The following is a 14,276-nucleotide window of genomic DNA, read 5'->3' on the forward strand; positions in this document are numbered from 1 at the left end:
GCCCAAGTTTACGTGCTGCCTTGAGAGCGCCTACAATGGAGACAGGTGCTTTCAAACACTACATGAAGGACTCCTCCTTAAAAGTGGCCAGCAGAACACGTTCTACCGTCACAGAGCACAATAAATGTGTATGACCCATTGGGTGTCGCATGGTGCATTCTTCGCGTGACGCCGAACACCGCGTGTAACTCTACGTCTTGGTTTAGCGCTATAGACGTCGCACGGTGCTGGGGAGCGGGTGTGCTGGGGTAGCTCCGTTATGCCAGGCCCTTAAAACGGGTCCGATGAATTGATCCCTATGGAGGACCTCCTGGGAAACAACACTCATGACGCGTCAAGTGCAGGTCAGGCGCGTGCGCCTCTCTTCTTTTCTGTGTAAAAAAAGAGAGAGGACAGTGGGCACTGCAGGGCCCCACGGGCGGCTACCTGTCGCTGCATGCAGCGGCCACTGGTGCATTCCATGGCTTGCTTTATTTAAAAGTCCAGAAGAAGGGGCCGATTCACACCGGCTGCAGAATCAAAGCGCGGGAGCGCGCAGGAAGGCCACAACCCTACCTGGGTGGCGCCCGATGTGTGAATCAACTGCGGGGCCTGTTTAGACAACAATGTCACACCGACGGGGATGGCTCGCAAAACCAGTACACTTAAAATAAACAAGACTGCCAGGCAGACAGCAAGTTCTGGTTGTCCTTCGAACCCAATCTGTGGGCGGTATCCTGACGATAGGGTATGATGGTGACAGTTAAAATGATTTTGCCAGCGTCTGGTTACTGCGCATGCGCGTTTGCACCAGTTCCTTTGGGCGGAACTTCCATCTTCGGAAGTCCCGCGCACGCGCCCACGGAGTGCCTGAGAGCGGGGCTCCCATGCCCGAGGGAGCCCCGGCTACAGAAGTCCCGAATGGCGGTAAGTGGGGCTTAGTTCTAGGGGGGAGTGGGGTGCGCTTGCGTGTGTGTGTGTATGTGTGCGATGGCGGCGGCGGGGGGAGGGGGGTCTTTGTATGTGTGCGTGCGTGTGTGTAGGTGCGCTGGTGTGTGTGTGTGGGGGGGTCTCTGTGTGTGCGTGTAGGTGCGCTAGTGTGTGTGTAGGTGCGAAGGCGACGGGGGGGTGTGTGTGTGTGTGCCTGTGTAAGCGTGTGGCTGTGTATGCATGTGGCTGTGTCTGTGCGCATGCGTTAATGTGGGTGCGCGTGCACGCAGTCAAATCCAGCAAAGGAGAAGCGCGTGGCACATTCTTGTCCTTCATTCCCCCCGAGTCAGATGACTATAAGTCTCCAGCCTGGACGCATCCTTCGGATGCTAAGTCCAGGCGAGACCTAAAAAGGGCACTCCATGTGTTATATTAGGGCTCCAAGTTTTATGGTATTATTATTTTTTGTCTGTATTTATCCATATTTATTTTTGGACCATCTTATTGGTATTTATCCATATTTATTTTTTGTTTTGAGAATAATTAGTGCTGTAAAACAGTATACTTCCACATTTATTTAACTGATAAACATGGACTCATACTTTGTTATTTTTCACGTTTCAGCAAATCAAGCAGCTTGGCAGTTCGGGCTGGACTGTTCCCATGAGGCACAGGGTCAAGACTAATTTGCATATGGCCAGGTCTAAAATGGGGTGGCATGGTGAGCAAAAGAATGATGGATTTAATCCAGATCTCTTGACTGGGGGTGAAAATTTTGATTTGTCCTGTATTCTGTCCATCAAGTGTGTGTCTTTTGCTTCCTATCACTAAGGCGTCTGGCAGTTGAGGACATCTAAGGTAAAAGGGAGGCTCTCTGAAGAGACTCCAGAGGGCCTCAGGCCAGAATGTAATGGCAAGTCACACAACACGTTTATCCAAGAAATGGTAACCAATAGCGTGATAGATCAGTGACACTCTAAATCAGGCCCACACTATGGCCTTTTTAACACTGATGTGACAACACTAGATACAAAGATCCTTACTTGGGGGACCTAACTCTCCGTTAAATATTGTGGTTCTGTGTTTGAGATCCACAAGAAATTTGATTACCAAGACCTGGTGGTGCTGCCAGGCCAAACGTGTGTCGGCTAGGTGGTCAATAAAGGAACTGATCTTTGATACAACATGCAGGACTGTACCTGTGCTGCTTAATTGTGCTCACGATGTATAGATCAATATTTCATTTGTCACTCCTGGGTGGGCCCAATGTACATTTATCAGGCACACCGCGTGCTGCCCTCTGCCACTCAAAGAGGCTGTTCAGGCCTTTCTCTTATCTGCCTGATTCATTCCAAGAGAGAAACCTTGATCACTCCGGCTAGAAAGCAAAGCCTGAAACCTGCCAGGCACTGCCAGGGTTTGCTGAGGGCGAGCACTAGGCTGTAGCCTCAACTGCCCTTTTTCTCTTGTCCTTTCGCCTTTTACTCTCTCCCTATCTCTTCACGTATCTCACCACATTCCCCCTACAGACTCCACTAGAGGTCACCTCAGCCAGATGTGTCTACCTAGTAATTCAACATTTACCAAGGTGTCTCAGTCGTCCAGACATCCTGGGTCTCCTAATGGCTCACCACTGCTCCAGGGGAGAGGATCTTCTCACTTCTGTAGTGAATATTTGTGGTGTTTCCTGATACTTGACACTGCTGCCAGGGGCAAGGATTTTGTTGCTGCATAGTTATTTCCATGTTTACTTGCTAAAGGTTCAAGGCATCCACAGTACGAAAAGCGCCAATGCACATTCCCTCCACCCCAATTCCCACGGTGCATTGTATAGCCCCCAGGTCTCCAATCTCTCAGACAAGCAAAGTAGGCATTCATTTAGCGCTCTAGCAACAGACATTTTTAGCTGTCTATCATAGGCAGCGTTGTAACCAAAGTTTAAGATATATAATTAAAGTGACCCTTGGGTTTTCCACTTGTTAATGACTGGAAGTCCCTGTCTATTTCCTTAAACTGCTCTTCACTTGATGACTGTCCTACTATTGTTTTTCCTCAGCCCTGGAACATTTAGCTTTCACCCGTTATTTTTCTTTCTTGTGTATCCTTCCACAGCTGACGTCGGGGAACTATTTTTTGCGTTCGCATATCCCTGTGACGAGCGTCTGCACTTGATGAAAGAGCATGTCCTGCTCCGGTATCTATTCTCCCCCGCACTGCCCAGTCTTGTTCGCTCTTTCCGGTATGCTGCTGCTAACACCGAGTACTGCTTCGGTTCCCTGCCCCTCTCGCTCTGCTCCTCTGCCAACCCTTACCATTGCCGGTATTGGCGTAGCCAATGCTTTAAGAATTGCAGAGCACGCAGTAGAAAAGTCAACACCAGTGGGCAGCTATCTTGGGATATTTAGGATACTTCCAAGATGGCAGCCACATTTTATCAAGACACAATATGGCAATACCATGGAAACGTATGGCAACAGTGCACCAAAAAACTGTTATACCGTTCCAAAAAGGGCCACCAGGAAAGAATGGAATTTGGAGAACAGAATAGGACCTGCCTCCATATTTGATACAGATCATGCACTGAACCCTGCCCCAAACTCCACAGCATCTCACCGCGAGTAATTAGCGGGTGTCATCTGCAGGTCATAATAAACAAGCTGTCCCCGCGTGCACATCTACTGTCCGTGCAGGCACAGGGAGGGTCAAGAGATGTGCACGCGGAGACATGACCCATACGGGACAGGAGATGTGCATGCGTACACATGATCCATACACGTGCACATCGCCTGTCCGGATGCGTGCCCTCTCCAGTCTCCCTTCGCTAGCAAAAGCGACAACTATAGGTAGGCCTCGCCAAGGCGATCAGCGCATGCGCTGCATCGCTAGGCGAGACCAAAAAAACAACACATTTACGAAAATAACCCTCAACACACAAAGTAATAAGGGAATTAAAGGCAGAGAAGCATTTTTTAGATTTTTTCTGCTTTAAACATCTCAACCCTTGGGCTCCCTGACTGACCATGTACAAGATAATTACGCAGCCTGGAAGGAATGGAATTATATACAACAGTTTGAAAAGAAGCCACAAACTCAAGAATTCACATTCTGTCTCAAGAGGAGGAAATATCTAGGGATTAAAATCACTAAATCTTGACCCTCTGTGTCTCTAACTTTCTGTATTAGCCAATAAACCTGGCTGAAGTTCACTGAGAGAACCACATAGCATGATACAATTATCTTACGATGGTAAAAAAAAAGCAGGACATGAGAATCAGTTTCCAGACTCCTTCAATCAGAGGCAAGGGAGCAGTCTACAGTAGTAGCATTAGTAGCCCTTTAACTCAGTGCAACAGAGGGATATAGCAGTGGCCTTCAAATTTCAGACAGGAAGTAACAGAACAAGAAGCAAGTAAAACGTAAGCGCTCGATATAAGACAGGCAGGGCGAAAACGCCAGAACAAGTTATTTATTTATGCGATTTTATATAGAGCGTACTTTACCCGATGGAGTCAGAGCGCTTAACAATGGAACCAGTTACATGAATTACATAAAAGATACATACAGATGAACTCAAAACGAATGGTAGTAACTACATATGTCTACTACAGATACTCGTGGTTAGAGTTACATATATACAAGTTGCAAAATCACTTAAGATTACATATTAAGAAAAGTTGAAGCGATTAGGGTTGGACAAATTTATATTACATATTTACAGAATATATTGCATATTTATTTATAGGGTTCGAGCTAAGAAGCATGAGTGATTAAAAAATGGTGGCCACTTCCTGCAACAGAATCCACTGTAACTAGCGACAAATTAACTTAACAAAGAGGGTAAAAATAGAAACTATGAAGGTTCTCCATGTTAAGACAAACATGGAACAAGCATTGGCATAGCCAATATGACTCGCCTTTTGAACCTTTTAACTGATTAGCCATGCAGCACATACATACATACATACATACACTGGTGAAAGGAAACTGAAAAAAACATGCAAATATGCTTTAAAAAAATGACGTTTTATACCAGATTAAACAGCAATGGCTATGAAGAGCCACCATAAACACAATTCAATTCAAATTTCTGAGCAATTTTGGCCTGAAAATAAATCAACGTTGCGCATAATACTTAAAAGAAACAAATCTTATGAAGGTGGCAAAACAAGCAATGACTGGGAGGGAAAGGGAGGAGGGATGGACGCAGGGGGAGGATGGGTGAAGCGAGGGCATGGGGATGTAAATAGAATCGGGAAAGCTAAATGGGAAGTGGTGGAGCAGCCATTGTTGTATTGGACGCGGAACGAGGCAGAGTAGCCATTGTGGTATTGGACTACAATTAAAGTCCCTGAAATTATTTGGGAGAAAAGTAAGGGTGTTGCATCCTTGAGCCAGCAGAGTACAAGATAGACCACACTACGGCTTGTGTGCTCGGGTCACTTTAAAGCATTATGTGCCCCCGATCCTCGGCACATCGGAGGAAGTCAGAGAAATAAAGTCAGCAATGGGCAGGAAGTAGTGTAGGGATAGCGAGCGAGCGGAGGTTAAACAAAAAAACAAGCATGAAAGGCAGCAATGGTCAGGTGGTAGTGAAGGGAAAGTGCACAAGCTGAGGCAAAACAAAAAGTAGTGCACCAAAAGTGCATAAGTGGTTAAAAGTGAACCTATCCATGTAACTGGGTCAGTCACCAGGGCGGGAACAAACAACCAAAAGGTGGCACAAAGACAACAAAGGGACCCACTCAAAAGCAAAGTTTTATGAGGGGCACTACAAAGAACCAATTACCAGTGATGGGCATGGCCAAATACCACAGATGGAATACACTATGCTTTGCAGAGCAGGGCATGGCGCTACCTAGGCTAGACCCAAAAATGGACACACTAGGATTCTTTGACTAGCCTGTTGGCCAGTGAGGCACTGCTAGATGGGCTGCCTTGAGAGGGTCAGTCTGAGGAGCTGTTATTTGTGTTGGTCCCGTTGGGTGTGCCAGGAACTAAAAAAAATGGTCCACACACTGGCCCATTTGGCAACGGCAGAGTGCCAGACAGGTCAAACCAACATTGGATACACTAGATAGTACCAGTAATCTCATCTGTATGTAAGCATTTACATTCTGATAAGCAAATGGTGTGATCTACACAAAGCCATTGGTAAACCAAGGTCTATGTTCGTGTCAAATGTGGCCACAGCACTCAATTCACAAGGCAAGTAGCCACTAAAACTAGCTCAGTAAATAAAAGAAGCACCATAGTTCAGCTATTGGCTGAACCAGCCAAAATCCAAGTATCATACAATTGCACAACGTTTCTATCCAATACTTTGTAGATGATATGAAGCAAACCAAGCCAATAAATCAACAATCAGATAAGACAAAAGTCACACACTGTTGTATATACATTGATAATATGATGGATACTGAACACACACAGTAAAGGAAGCTTCACAAAAAGGTAACATCTACAATAATTGGCACGTAAATATTCAAAGTTACAGACTTGAAAAGCGCACAGGGCTACATCATGAAACTGGACTAGACCTCTGGTTGCATGTGTGTCTGTAAGTAGGCCTCTTGTATGTACCGGTTTTTTAAGCTATTTTTTTCTGAGTTGCTCATCGAAGCGTACAATTGTCCTCCTCTTTATGCATGTGCATGCAAGTGTGTCCCTCTACGATTGCGCAATACTATAGTAAAGTCTGTGAAAGTTGAAAAACCTTGATAAGACCAAGCAAAAGAAAATGACCATGAGGACATCAAGTGTTGTATTGACTGCTTTAATGGACTTTTAAAGCTGCATACCAAACCAGCAATGTGACCAACACTTCTCCAGCCCCAATGTATCTCACAGGTTACTAATACTGCTCCAGCCTGATTGGCACACTGGGAGTGCACCCAGCATGTGGCTGACTTTACAACAGCCCTTGTAGCATTTTACAGGTCTGCCGGTCTGACAGATCAACTCTGATCCACCCTTACGGCCTGTAAGAGAGGATGTTGGCAGACAAGTTACTTACCTTCGGTAACGATAGATCTGTAGGAAACATTAGTAATGATAGATTCCTTACCTCAAAATTACCCCCAGGCGTCAGACTGGATCCAGAAAGTTTTCGTCAGCAGTACTCCTGCGAGTCGGTAGGTGGCATTGTGCGGCTCCGTGTCAGTCGTTGGCGCCGTGGTCGCCGAGATGACATTGCGGGCGCTACTTAGATGCTGCCCACGCGTGCGGACGTCAGTTCTGTACATGACTTTCTGCGCCAGGAACGTAGAGCCATGCATGAAACTGACCATTGGTGCATTAAAACTAGGGCCTGAAAGGAATGACCTTAACCCTAGAAATCAGTTCACAGGACAGAGAGAATGGGTGGGCGTTAAGGAATCTATCACTACTAATGTTTCTTACAGATGTATTGTTACCGAAGGTAAGCAACTTGTCCATCTGAAAGTAACACATAGTGTGGGATTCCTTACCTTAGAATAGATACCCCAGCAATACCAACCCCAGTGATGGGTCCACGAACCAAGATCGCACTAGAAAGTCCTGGAGAACAGAATGGCCAAAGAAGCTGTCTCTCCGGACTTGGCTGTCCAGGCAGTAATGCTTAGTAAACATGTGAAGCGAGGCCCACGTGGCTGCCTGACAAATGTCCTGCAGGGGGACACCACGTTCCAATGCAGTAGTGGCTGCAGTTGCTCTAGTAGAATGAACAAGCAGCCCCACCGGAGGTTCCTTTTTAGCCAACGAGTAATACATAAGATGACCCGACCTTTTTTGGTGCCAAAGAAGCCAACAAAGAGTTGGTCATCCATCCAGAACTGCTGTGTGCAGTTGAGATAAAATGAAAGTGCATGTTTGGGGTCCAGAAGGTGGAGCCTCTCTTCCTCCCTGGAAGGATGCGGAGGCAGAAAGAAGGTGGGCAAGGTAATAGTTTGCCCAAAGTAAAGGGCCGTAACAACTTTTGGCAAAAATGAAGGACAGGGCCGGAGCACAACCTTGTCCGGATGGACCGATAGTAAAGGAGGCTTACAAGAAAGCCTGGAGCTCACTCACTTGCCTAGCAGAGGTGATGGCAACCAGGAAGGCAGTCTTCAGGGTCAGGAGATGATGAGTACAGTTATGAAGGGGCTCGAAAGGAGCACACATTAGATAAGTAAGAACCAGATTCAAGTCCCACTGCGGCATCACAAACGGAATAGGAGGGAAAAGGTGTGTAATGCCTTTGAGAAACCTATTTACAACAGGGGACTTGAAAAGAGAAAGCTGATCAGGGAGCCTGAGAAAGGCCGAGATGGCAGAAAGATAACCTTTGATAGTGCCCAGAGCATAGCTCTGCCGGGCTAAAGAGAGAAGGAACAAAAGGACCTCAGAAAGAAGGGCAGAAAGGGGATACACAGCCTTTGCTGTGCACCATGCCACAAATGTGTTCCACCTGCAGGCGTATACTACCTTACAAGAGGGACGCCTGGCTGCCAGAATGACATTACAAACTTCAGGAGGCAAGTCGAAAGGAATGAACTGTCGCTGCTCAATCTCCACACAAAGAGGTGGAGGCTGGACAGGTTCAGGTGGAGGACCGTCCCCTGCTGCTGCAACAGAAGATCCTCCTGAAGAGGCAGTCTGATCGGAGAATCAATGCTCATACGGAGTAGCTCGGGATACCAAACTCTTCGAGCCCAGTCCGGGGCCACAAGAATGACTTGGGCCTGGTCGCGCCTGATCTTCTTCAGCACTCTGGGTAGAAGTGGTATAGGTGGAAAGGCGTACAACAGACCGCAACTCCACTCGCAACAAAAATCATCGCCGAGCGAGTGCCACCTTGGAAATTCCAACACGCACAACTGATGACATTGCGCGTTCTCTACGGTGGCAAATAGATCTAACCAAGGCTCTCCCCACTGCCAAAAGACACCTTGCGCCACGTCAGAGTGAAGACGCTATTCGTGATCCAACATGCACCTGCGGCTGAGTGCGTCCGCCCTGGCATTCAGAGAACCTACCAGGTGTTGAACCACCAGGAAAATGCCCTGATGGTCTAGCCACCCCGCCTTGCTTATTACAGTACCACATGGCGTTGGTGGTGTCGGTGAACACCTGCACTACTCTCCTCTTGACAGAGGGAAGGAACACTCTCAGTACAGGTTGGATCGCCAGAAGCTCCAGAAGGTTGATATGGAGCTTGGACTCCGCCGGAGACTAGAGACCTCTGATCGCCGCCTCTCCCATGTGGCCACCCCATCCCAGGAGGGACGCCTCCATCACTACTGTGAACTCCGGTTGGGGTTGAGAGAAGGATCTGCCGTCGACCCAATGCTGGTCTTTGAGCTACCACTGCAACTGTTGTGCAGTGCCCTCCGAGATCTGGACGTGATTCGACAGGTTCCCCTGATGCTGCGCCCACTGGAACTTCAAGTCCCACTGCAGAGCCCGAATATGCCAAATGGCATGATTCATCAGCAGGATGCAGGAGGCCATGAGGCCCACCAGCCTCAGGGTCACTCTGACCGAAACCCGATATAAGGGCTGAAAGATTGGAATCGAAGCCCGAATATCCCGGACTCGCTGTTCGTGACAATAGACCCGAAACTGTGCCGTGTCCAGAACCACTCCGATGAAGAGGAGCTTCTGAGAGGGAATCAGGTGCGACTTCGGCACATTGATGGAGAACCCCAGCAAATGCAGGAGGTCGGCCATAGTCTGGAGGTGGGAGACGACTGCCTGGGGCGAGCCCGCCTTCACAACCAGTCATCGAGATAGGGGAAGACTGAAACCCCTGATCTGCGCAGATGAGCTGCGACCACCACCATCACTTTCGTGAACACCCAAGAGGCGCTTGTAAGGCCAAAGGGGAGCACAGTAAACTGAAAATGCTCGTGTCCTACAGTGAACCGCAGGTAACGCCGGTGGGCTCGAAGGACTGGGATTTGGAAGTAAGCATCCTGTAAGTCCAGCGCTACCATGCGAGTCTTGTGATTCAAGAGCAGACAAGACCTGAGCTAAAGTGAGCATCTTGAACACACGATTTCCTCTCTCTTTCCATGGGTTTTGCCTGCAATATTTCGTCCCAGGGTAAGCCATCACCAGGTATCCTCGCAACTCTGGGCATTTCTGAAACCTAGAGACCCAGGTAGATTAAAGGTTATGTGGATCCCAGAACATTTTCTGATTCTGAATGCCCTTCAAATGTCACAAATATGTTTAATACACCCATGTCCATTTTCCATAGGAGATGGCTGCAACATTTCGGCCCAGTGAGTGCTGCCCGACGTGGTCATTTCTGAAACCTAGAGGCCCAGAGGAATCCAGGGTAGTTTGACTTTTGTTAATCCCAGCAAACTTTCATACCCAGAATGCCCTTCAAGGCACACTTTCTTGCACAACACTTTCCTCCTTTTATCCATTTTACTCAGTCCCTCCAGGGGAATCCACAAAACGACGGTAACTTGAGAATTCACAAAATATGGGGTGGAAAAAAGACGCATATTTGACCTTGATATCTTTTGTGGCAAAATAAATGAAGGCTAAAGTACGAACTGCACCAAATATAAAGGAAAAAAGCCTCAGCACTTAGGGGGTTAAAACATATTGTGAGGCTGATGGCTTTACCCTCTATTGGTTATACATTTAACGCTTGAAAAATTCTAAAGACGTTACGTTTTTAAATGATTTGAAAAGGCTGTTTGTTCAAGCCAAGAAGGTTAAATACTTGCCTGACCTATCTTCTCTAAACATAAACCTGTCAAAGCCTACCGTTTCTCCATATCTATAATACGCAATTCTGTTGCAACTGTAGGGAAAGGGAATCATCGGTGTTTATTTCAATCATTTCTACCTCGAATTATGGAAACTGTGGTATTACACGCACGCGTTACAGCGTAAAATATTGACTTCAAGAAATATCAGTTTTTGCTTCGTTATTACACCAATTCATACATCTTTCCCAGAACTGAGCAGCAAAGTTGGGACTTTTTTAGTGTTACAGGATAATATTCCAGTACAGGGTGATGAAACACAGTTACAGCTCAGTATTTTTCTTGGCTTGTTCTGAACCACTTGCCGCCAGGCATTTCAGTTACTCTATTGAGAAGTAGAGGGTATGGCTGTGTGTCTGGCCGAAGGCTGCATTACTAATGTTTCCATCATTTGTTTACACCACCCTAACTAATTTATCAAACACGATTAAAATAAGTCGCATCGCAGCTTGTCCAATATTTATTTGAATGTGCTTATTTCCATAGTACTTAATATAACCTCACTAAAATAAAATGCAAGAGTTCACATACAATTGCTCAGGGATGCAACCCAGAGATTGCCAAACTAATACACAGTAATTAAAGTTTCAACCAAAACATCTTTGGGACCAAGGTGTATTATAGTTCAGTAGAACAATTATTAAATATGCACTGGCTGGGAATTTAACGAAAAAAGGAATGCAAGTTAGAAATCGTGTAATCCAATAGGCAAACAATAGTATTATGTGTCTGTATGAATTAGAGTTTTTAAACGTTTTTGGTATAACTGGTGATATAAAGATGGCTCAAGCCATCGCATAAACGTGGGTGATTTAAATGGGTGGAATGCAGTGTATTAACTATTTACGCTTGCCCAATCAGGTTGGGACAGTGGTAATGTAATATGAATTCCAATTTAGTGGTTTGGAACATAGAAGGAAATACTCATTTTGATATTATTTGGACTGAGCCCAAACAATGGGCATGAAGTGCAAGTGTTTTTAAGCGTAGCTGTGTGAAGTGTACTTTGCACGCTATGCGAACTGCGTAGTGCGGTAGGGAAATGCTGTTCGCAATGATTGCACAGTGTCGGATGCTTGTCAGCACTGTGCAATCATTGCGAATGGCATCATGCACAGTGCAAACGGTCGTTTTCTTCCACTCTAGTAGATTTGTATTCGAGCAGCAGCTTTCTCAACGCGGACTGGTAGTTTCTCATCGCGAGCAGTCGCAAGCATACGCGACCACTCGCAAAGAGAAACCTGACCTCCCCGCGTTGAGAATCTCGCAGGGAGGTTTATTTTCCACGCTCCCGATCCGCAACTTGATGTTGCCGATCGCGAACGAGGAAAAAGTCTTGCCGGGATGTTGATTTTGCTCGCTTGCGGTCGCCAACTTGACGTTGAGGACCACGAGCGAGCAAAAAATGCCTGTTACGCAACGCGTTTTTGCACTGTGCTACATGCGATTCGCGCAGCACGTAGTTGTGCAAACTACGCACACTCCGCGAACGTAGCGTAGTTTCCCACCCAGGGTTAGAAAAGAGTATGTACATGTTCAACATTCGCTCAATGAACTGGGACCATTGAAAGAACAAGGCTGACGTGACACCCAATTTAAGAATTTACACGATAGCATGACTGTAAGACGTTGCCAGAATTTTCCATCACATAGGCCTAAAAAGCATTGGAAGGGTATATATGTATGTTTTCTGAACACATCAACATACTGTATGGTGATGAGTGAGAGAACTGGACAAGGGAATTAGGGAAAGTTCCAACTATTTATGAAAATTTAAAGGAGATCCAAGGTGTACATAGAATAGTTGAACAACACAAAGGTGTGTGTCTGAAGATGATCCGAAATCAATATTTACAGCTTTACAGGATGACTGTTTTTTACATGGAAACAAATCTTCAACTTATTATCACTGAATCTCAGCGAGGGGCATATGGACACGTCTCACACATTCCTGTTTAACAGTTGGTATGAAAAGGAAGAAAGAAGAGATGTAAGTAGAAGTTTATAGGGAACATGCTTCAACTTGAGAACCTGCTCCCCTGCCATAGTGTATATATCTAGATTTCACATCTAGACCTAGGAAAACACTAAACTAGTTGTGCCATTGCACAAGCAGCTTTAGAAACATAACTCGGAATGGAGAAGTGACACAGACTATTAGGGCTCCAGTAGCCACTGCCGGTTGGTACAATTTATGTAGCACTACACATTCAAATTTATTTATTAGCAGTTTTATTGGATGCAGCCAATGAAAAATTATAAATCACAGTATACAGTAGTAACATGTTATAATTATATAAAATAGCATAAACCAGCTAAATATAATATGCAAGGTGATCTACCTTTCATAAATGCTGCACCCATTCCAATACCCAGAGTAACACGCAACATTTGATTTCATAGCAGAAAGTGGCACTGAAAAAAGCAGGCTATTCAGTTAAAAAACACGAACAAACACACAGAATGGCATTGTCCTAATGTCCAGTGAAATGGACTTTTACAGCCTAGGTGTGCTTTTATAAAGTTTGAATAAGATTGTTTTGTCTTCTTAAATTCTGGTGCTACAAGGAAAAAGTAAATCACTGCTCCAAGAGGGCATTGTCTGCCATATATGATCAGTTTCTGGGCAAGGACATTGAGGTATTCCAACAAAACTGTTTTGCATGTCATTCAAGCACGTTTTACAGATGCTTCCCAAAATATGCATAGGTTTTAAAAATCTATATGAATACATAGACTGAAAGATAATAATAATAATAATAATAATAATAATAATAATAATAATAATAATAATAAAAGGCTTTTATAAGGCACACAGCTACCCCGAATGGGGTGTCCAGGCACTGGGACCGACAGCACCCAAGTGGGTGGAAAGCGCATATCTAGTTGATTGCGACTAAAGAGCCAGGTCTTCAAGGCATTTCAAAAATCCTGTTTGGACTGCATAATGCGTAAGTGTGCAGGAATGTTGTTCCAGCACTTGGTAGTGCCCACCTCAAAGGTCCTACCGCCCATTCTTGCCTTCGCAAAACGGGGGTGGTAAGATATCGTTTATCATTGAACCTTAGGGATCTTCCCTGATGGTAGTGGCAATGTCTCTTCCTTATGTAATTGGGACCTTTCACTTGAAAAGCACGGAAGGCAAACGTAAGGGCCTTAAATTCGATACTTTTGGCTACTGGCAGCCAATGAAGTTGCTTGAGGTAGGGGGTAATGTAGTGGTGGAGCGTGTTGACTGGCATACTGAGAATTGCTCTTGCGGCCAAGGTGATTTTCACCTTATCGACCTGAACTTTGTGGCGGCTGTGTCTCTCAACTGGGGCTCTTCTGTTGGCATTTTGGAGGTGATCTATTGATAAGAGGATCAGCAGTTGGGGTTGCAGTAATGCGATCAGGTAGGATCGAATTGGTTGTCTTTTTTGGGTTTTGTGTTAGTAAAAAGGCTTTTGCAAATGTTTTTCACTGGTAATGTGAGAATTTTTTCTCATCTTTTGGTATAAGAGTCTCTTAACGCTATTGTTAAGAAGTATTTGGTAAACATGCCTGTTTTGAGCATACTTCGTGCATTATGTGGTTGTTGCAACAAGACAAATGTTTTGGAAGAAAGACAGCCTGCGCCTC

The 14,276-nt window shown here is 45.6% G+C and overlaps 1 protein-coding gene across 22 annotated transcripts in view; it reads right to left on the minus strand.

The window, feature by feature from the left end:
- Positions 1 to 14,276, minus strand: part of TCF4 (transcription factor 4) — an 822,748-nt gene that overhangs the window by 544,030 nt on the left and 264,442 nt on the right. The window lies entirely within an intron of this gene.

The sequence above is a fragment of the Lissotriton vulgaris genome, chromosome 3_1 (genome assembly GCF_964263255.1).
Source record: "Lissotriton vulgaris chromosome 3_1, aLisVul1.2, whole genome shotgun sequence".
In the NCBI taxonomy this organism is placed as follows: Eukaryota; Metazoa; Chordata; class Amphibia; order Caudata; family Salamandridae; genus Lissotriton; species Lissotriton vulgaris.